The sequence below is a fragment of the Piliocolobus tephrosceles genome, chromosome 6 (genome assembly GCF_002776525.5).
Source record: "Piliocolobus tephrosceles isolate RC106 chromosome 6, ASM277652v3, whole genome shotgun sequence".
In the NCBI taxonomy this organism is placed as follows: Eukaryota; Metazoa; Chordata; class Mammalia; order Primates; family Cercopithecidae; genus Piliocolobus; species Piliocolobus tephrosceles.
The window spans coordinates 92,602,664-92,610,509 of NC_045439.1; the positions used below are offsets into that span (position 1 = coordinate 92,602,664).

The 7,846-nt window shown below is 41.6% G+C and overlaps 1 pseudogene; it reads left to right on the top strand.

The window, feature by feature from the left end:
* Positions 1-616: 616 nt before the first annotated feature.
* Positions 617-7,621, top strand: LOC111531065 (annotated as a pseudogene).
* Positions 7,622-7,846: the final 225 nt, after the last annotated feature.

Sequence of the window (7,846 nt, forward strand, 5' to 3'; positions counted from 1 at the left end):
TGAGGGAAACTGATGCTTCAGAAAGATCTCCCACATTTATCCTGTGGCACTCAAAGTACCCCAACTTGAGATGATGTCAGGAAGATTCAAGCTTGTCAAGTTCAGTTTCCCAAGATCTATTCCACAGATGAGCAAATCTCACTTCGGAGACCACTGACTGAAGGGCAGTCTGGTCCCAGAACTGTGGAGAATTAGAATATGAGGTGGAGAACTCAGAAAAAAATATTAAAGTCTCTCTGGAGAGTTGAAACCTGGGAGACAAGCAAACCAAACCCGTTCCCCCATTGCCACCCAGAGATACTGTCAATGTTTTGAGTTCATGGGGGATGTGTAGGCTTTCCACTCTGTCAAGGCCTATGTGGAGGGAGTAAGGCAGCCTTAAAACTCTTGCTCCTAGGTCCCATAGTCCTCATTCACCTTCCAGCTGGAAATCTGTGCTGCGACCAGAGGAACCAGAAATGGGGTGAGAATGCTTAGGGGACTGGGTCGTAAGATCAAAGACTGGCCTTGCAGCAGTAATGACAGTTCCTAGGGGGACTGCGACATCACTACATTCTACTCCTCCTGGGGATGGGGGGGAACCACATCTGTGCAATGACTGAGTCACTGATCCACGATGTGGGAAAGTGATGTAAGGCTGGGACCCAGGTCCTTAGAGACACCAGTCCAAAGGGCCTAGAGATGTCAGGCTTGGGTCAGCAGGAAGGGAGAGTAGAGTCTGAGGCAGGGAACCCCATGAGTCACCAGCCCCAAGTCACCAAGGGATAACTGGAGATGGGGATGGGAGCTGGGACTGGGGCTGGGGGGCCCAGGTCCTTGGAGAGGTGAGCCCAAAAAATCCAGGGAGGTCAGTCTTGGTGTAGCAGGATGTGAGGGCTGAATATGGAGCAGGGAGCCCCAGGAGTCACTCGCCCAACATCACCCTGGGTTGACTGGTAAGGGCAGGGGCTGGGCTGCTTGCTGAAGGGGGGGGCTGACTGACAAGTCTTTGGTGAGGGGAGCCCAGAGGTGCCAGGGTTGGGTGGCCCAGTCAGGTATTCCTCAGGACAGTTATGGACTCTGGCAATGGTTTTGTCATTGGAGGGGATCTGTGGCTGGATTGGGGGGCCATGACCTAGTGAATTTTACCTTTTTCTTGGCTGCTGCCAATTTGCTCTGTCAGTTTCTTCTAACATCACAGGGTGGGGAGGGAGGCAGGGTTGTGGCCACATCAGCGAACACCTCCATTCACCTACCAGGCAGCTGTGCAACTGAGCCAGAGGAGGCATAACCAGGACCCCACTAGAGCACAGATAGGGGTGTGGTCTTAATGCTCCAAGTCTATTGGTCAATGAGGAAGATGAAAGGGAAAGGAGGTGTGGCCAGGCGGCAGTGTGTCCAGAGGAACCTATGGCATAACAAGGAAAGCTGCCCATGCAACTGCTGTCCCCTCCCACTTTAGGAGAGGGGCAGGACCTGCCTACTCCAGGAGAGGGGAGGGGCTGCTTTTTGCTTTAAAACTTTTTTTTAAAGTTTGCTTTAAAACTTTAAAACTTTTCATCTTCAGATGGAGTACAAGAATTATCAGTATTACCTCAATTGAGACACAAATCCTATAAAAATGGAAAATCCATAGCATGTTTGATGATTAATGAAGTGGACTGTATTATCCAACATTCCAATAAGGTAAAATAATCACAAGATTTCTCTTTTTTGGAAAATGTTACTCTTATTCTCCTACATTATTAAGATTTTTTTTAAAACAAGAAACATGTCTAATATCTTTAAAAACACAAAGCTTTTGGGCTGTTTGCAGTGGCTCACACCTGTAATCCCAGCACTTCGGGAGGCATAGGCAGGTGGATCACCTTAGGTCAGGAGTTCAGGACAAGCCTGGCCAACGTGGTGAAAACCTGCCTCTACTAAAAACACAAAAACTAGCCAGGTGTCATGTTGGCTACTTGGGAGGCTGAAGCAGGAGAATAACTTGAACCCAAGATGCAGAAGTTGCAGTGAGCCAAGGTCACACCAACTGCACTCCAGCCTGGGTGACAAAGTGAGACTCCACCTCAAAAAAAAAAAAAAAATAGTAAAAAAAAAAAAATGAAAACACAAATCTTTCAATTTAATAAGCACTGGTTGAAGACAAATACAGGGCCTGTTTTTCTAGAATCATCTGGCCTCTCTAAGCCTTGCAAATGAAACTGAATTTCTCACTTGATATTTGGCTATGACTTGCAATCATGAAAACCAAGAATTGTGTTATGTCACTATGTATTGCTTGTTACCTGAATTCCACACTAGACTGGGATCAAGGGTTGACTCTTTCATGATTTGCTTCATAACCTGTGTACTTCTTTTCCCATACCAAACTAAGCTTTTTTCTAGAGTTCTACAATTTACAGTTACTAGACAAGTGTGGTTCTGAAAAATGTAACCTCTGGATTAGCAGCACCAGCAGAACCTGGAAATTTTTATAAGTGCAAATTCTCAGGCCCCACCCTGGACCTGGTGAATCAGAAACTCTGGAGTAGGGCTCAGCAATCTGTGCTTCAGTAATCTCTCCAGGTGTTCAAGAACCTCTGGCATACATCAGGTAGAAAAATGTTTCCTTCTGTAGGTCCAAAGCCAGGGATACCATATGTTCTGTCTTGATATGAAACAATGACATGCAACTAAAAGACATAAATCTCCTTCCTACTCCCACCCTCCATCTGATGTGAGTTATGAGTTTTATGAGTTAAACAAGAAAACAAGCGGCAATCATAGATTCTGTCTAAAAAGGGTGTTTACAAGTGTCAGTTCTCATCCAGCCTGATCTCACTCAATACTATTTACACCCTCTTACCTCTCAAGTTTTTTAAAAAGTGCCTTCATAATGTAAGTCGCAGGCACACGAGCAGTTCTATAACAAAACACCAAGTAGATCAGAATGTCCAAACTTACTAGAGAAGAAAAGTGGAATCATTGGCTATATTTTCATATTGCATTCAACAGGAAATGTAAGTTTTGAATTCTTTTCACCTTCACACTTCCAAGTTAATAGAATTAAATCAGAATACTCCTTTCTTTTAAGGCCTCTAGCCAGGCAAAGTTTTACTGTATTACTTCTTGCTTTAAATGTATATAAAGCAGAGTCCTGGTAGGCACATTTTCTATGCCTGCAAAGACGCAGAACTAAACAGTTCCATCTGTTCAATATTAACAAAAGTCCTGTAAACCTTGGATGGTGAGTGTAATACTCCAGCACTAGCACTAAAGCCTCAAATATGAAAAGATACCAAGAACCCCACTAGCAAACAAAATGAGCTCTTGTCAGGAGCGGTAGTTCCCACCTGTAATCCCAGCATTTTGGCAAGCCAAGGTGGGAGGATCACTTGAACTCGAGTTCAAGACCAACCCTGGCAGCATAGTGAATTCATATCTCTACAAAAAGTTTAAAAAATTATCTGGGCATGGTGGCACACACCTGTAGTCGTAGCTGCTTGGGAGGCTGAGGTAGGAAAATTGCTTCAGCTCAGGAGTACGAGGCTGTGGTAGCTATGATCATGCCACTGCACTCCAGCCTGGGTGACAGAGCAAGATCTAGATAATTATAGTCTGCCCTGCTCCTGTTTACATTAAAATCATTAAATTAAAATGCTTTCAAACAGCAGGATAAAAATTAAGTGAAGAGTGACTTTGGAGGTTGGCCAGAAAATAGGCAATGCAGAAACAGGTACTTCCCACAAGAATTAAAATGACCAATAAGCATATAAAAAAAATTCAAAGCCAGGTGCGGTGGCTCACGCCTGTAATCCCAGCACTTTAGGAGACCAAAACGGGTGGATAACCCTAGGTCAGGAGTTCGAGACCGGCCTGACCAACATGGTGAAAACCTGTCTCTACTGAAAACCACAAAAATTAGCCAGGCATGGTGGTGGGCATCTGTAATCCCATCTACACAGTGGGCTGAGGCAGGAGAATCATTTGAACCCAGGGGGTGGAGGTTGCAGTGAGCCGAGATTACACTGCTGCACTCCAGCCTGGGTGATAGAGCAAGACTCCATCTCAAAAAAAAAAAAAAACGGATTACAAAAACAAATCTAAAACACTAGAAACCAAAGAAGTGTAATGAAAACAATGAGATTTTCTCCTTAAATACCAGCAAAGAGGACAAATGGAAGGGGGACACTGGAGCTCTGCTCCTTTTGGTAGGAGTATAAACTGAACCAAATTTTCTGCAGGATAATTTGAAAATTTCTATTAAAAATCTTAAAACTGTTTTATGTTATTTTCCTCCAGAAACTCTATTTCTAGGAATTCAGCCCAAAAATGCTTGCTTGCATCCATTAAAATATATATATAAGAAAATTTGCTTCTGTGGTGGCAATAACTTAACATACATTGAGCTTTTAAAAATAATGATGCCAAGAATATATTTACTGACATAGAAATATGCCCAAAACATAGTGACAAAAGACTATATATTATGATTCTACTTTTTAAAATGTTTATATGCATACAAAAATATACAAAGCAATGAACCGGAAATGTTTTGATTGGCAAAATTAAAGACTTTTCTTCATATTTGGCCTTCCAAATTATTAAAAAAAGAATGTGATTTTCTTTATAATCAGGGAGAAGTATTCTTTTCATTTATTTATATTTAAATTTTTTCTTTTCCTTATTTTTTCTCATGTATGTATCGCATATACTCTAGAGAGCTTGAATCCCTACTTCTTGAGGTCAATCAGACCATTCCTGTCTCTAGCTACTTGCCTTTTTTGGACATTTCAAATAAACGGAATTATACTATATGTGGTCTCATGTCTGGCTTTTTTACTTAGCTAATGTTTTGGTCCGTGACATATAACAGGTTTTGGTACTTTGATCCTTTCATTACTGAGTAGAAGTCCATTGATGGATACAGCACATTTTGTCAGCAGGTAACATTTTGAACTTCAATTTCAACTTCCTGTGGTCTAAATGAATCCCTCAGAACACAGAACTTACAGGGAAAGCTGCTGTGCATGTCAAAATAACTACTTATCAGAACCAGCTTTGTCATAAGGAGCCTGAACTGTTGCAGACATTTTTATCATTTTGCAACTTCTTTTTTTACAAGCAACTTTTGAAGCACATCAGGAATTTTGAAGCATCTGATACATCCATCAAATAAGTATGGGCATGTGTCTGAGTGGACAAGTAAAACCATCTATGCTACACTGCATATTTTTTCCTCCCCTAGACTGGACCAGGGAATCTCTCAGTTTAGAGTATGCTGTCTCCATTGACAAAGCGGAACAGTATTAAAGACCCTGTTGCCTTTGTTATGCAGATTCAGAGGGGAAGCCCAACAGCAAGGGTGGAGAGGAAAAAGAGAGGGGAGCTTGTGGAACAGGAAGCCCCCCAGGGGCCAGGCATGGCTCCCAGCTGTTGAGGATATTGTGGATGGGGAAGTGCTGATGGTGTCCTGAAGCAGCCTAGCACCTCCATTGGGCCCAGAAGGTCTTGACTTTGGATGCTTACTCATGTTCCAGAAGTGTTTTAAAGCTGTTTTGGCTTTTGTTCTTTTCCTAAATAATCATTACTTGGTAGTTACTTATTAATCTTTCTTTGGGAGAGCGATGGGGCTTTAAAACTGAAGAACATAATTTTCATTAAAATATCAAAAATGGAAAAAAGTTACTTTGGAAACAATTTGCTATACAAACCAAATGGCAGCTGTTGAGGATCTCAATAAAATAAATGTTAAATGCATTTGTTGCTGTTAGAAGAAATAAAGAAATAAAAATTTAGAAGAAATAAAGAACAAAATGCATTTGCTGGCAGTGGTACCATTTGCCTAAGTTTGGGTCACTGTGTCATCATACTGTGGTGGGGGGTATGTGTGGTGTATATGTGTGAAACTTTTCATCTCAGGCTGGATCATAATCTTAGCTGCAGTTTTCCTTCCAAATAGGGTTACAAAGTAGTAAAACATGGGCTTGGAAGAGACACACCTGAGTGAATCAGCACAGCTTACAGAAAAACCCAATAAAACTAACTTTTATTAATCCTGAGGTAGGTTTTTGAAACAACAGATAAAATTATTTACTCTAAGAAGCTGATTATGATTTTGAATCAATAATACATACTGTCTTGACCCTTTTATATATATATAGAAACAGAGGTTTCATCCAGAGAACACCAAAACAGTGATTTTTTTTTTAAGACAGGGTGTCACTCTGTTGCCCAGGCTGGAGTGGAGTGGTGGATCTCAGCTCACTGCAGTCTCGACCTCCCACCTCAGTCTCCCGAGTAGCTGGGACCACAGGTGCCACCGCACCTGGCTAATTTATTGTATTTTTTTGTACACATGGGGTTTTACCAAGTTGCCCAGGGTGGTCTCAAACTTTTAGGCTCAAGCAGTTCACCCACTTCGGCCTCCCAAAGTGCTGTGACTATAGGCATGAACCGCTGTGTCTAGCCTGCAGTGACTTTTTAAAACATAAGTTCAAGCATCTCTTCTTAACCCCTTTAATTGGAAGTATCTATTCTCTCATTCTCATCTTTGGTGTTCCCCTAGAGTTCACAGCTGTCTGGATGTACCACGTATACTTCAAGTCAAGGCTGGGTGCAGTGGCTCATGCCTATAATCGCAGCACTCCAGGAGTCCAAGGCAGGCAGATCGTTTGAGTCCAGGAGTTCTAGACCAGCCTGACCAACAGGGAGAAACCCCATCTCTACTAAAAATACAAAAATTAGCTGGGTGTGGGGGTGCATGCTTGTAATCCCAGCTACTCAGGAAGCTGAGGCATAAGAATCACTTGAACCCAGAAGGTAGAGGTTGTGGTGAGTTGAGATCATGCCATCTCACTCCAGCCTGGGCAACAAGAGTGAAACACCTTCTCAAAACAAACAAACAAAACAAAACATAAAAACAAGAAAAACTTTCTCCTACCTAACCTACTGAATGAAACCCAGATCATTTCCTGTTTCTCCCAGTTACAAGGCACTGTTACAAGGTTCAGACTATACAGAAATAAAAAGACTGGAAATAGCAAAGGCTATGCATTTTTTGGAGTTTTAGTCTGGAGGATGTTGCCAAGATAGTGACTGAAGCAATGAATAACTACTTGTTTGGTGAAGGACTCTTGGAGAGTCATTTCATGCCACCTGAAAAAGTACAGAAAGAACCCTTTCAAGACTGGAATATTCCATTTAAGCAGCCATCATATCCATCAGTGAAACATATAATCAGAATTGGCACTTACACAAAAGCTATGTATGGAGGAGCAATTTAAAAAGAAAGAAGGATGACTCGGGAAGAAATTACCTTAAAAAGGAATTGATGATGATTTTCTTCTTTTATTTTACAGAAAATGGAAAGTATTTCAAAAATGAATCATCAGACATCTACAAAAAGCCAGGTTTTACATAAGAAGAAAAAGGTTTTAGGCACTCCTAACTCTCCTGAGAAGACTGTGGATACCCAGGGCCCCACACTGGTTTGTACGTCAACATTTTTGGAGAGCTGAAAATCTGAAGTGGCTGAAATGAATGCAGATGGAGATAATGAAATAGTTTTCAAACAGCCCATATCCTGTGTAAATGAAGAAATACAAAAGACTCAAACACACATTCACAGAAAAAAAGATGAAGAAAAAGTAATCAGTGATTTTCAATGTATTATATATAAGATTTCTTCTGAAAAACATTTTTATGAGAAACATACAAAACATTAGCTGGGTGTGGTGGCCCATGAGGCTAGTCTCTTCTACTCAGGAGGCTGAAGTGGGAGGATCACCTGAGCCCAGGAAGTTGAAGCTACAGTAAGCCATGATCGCACCACTGCTCTTCAGCCAAGTCAAGTCATTACATTTGTCTTAACCTATACTAGGCT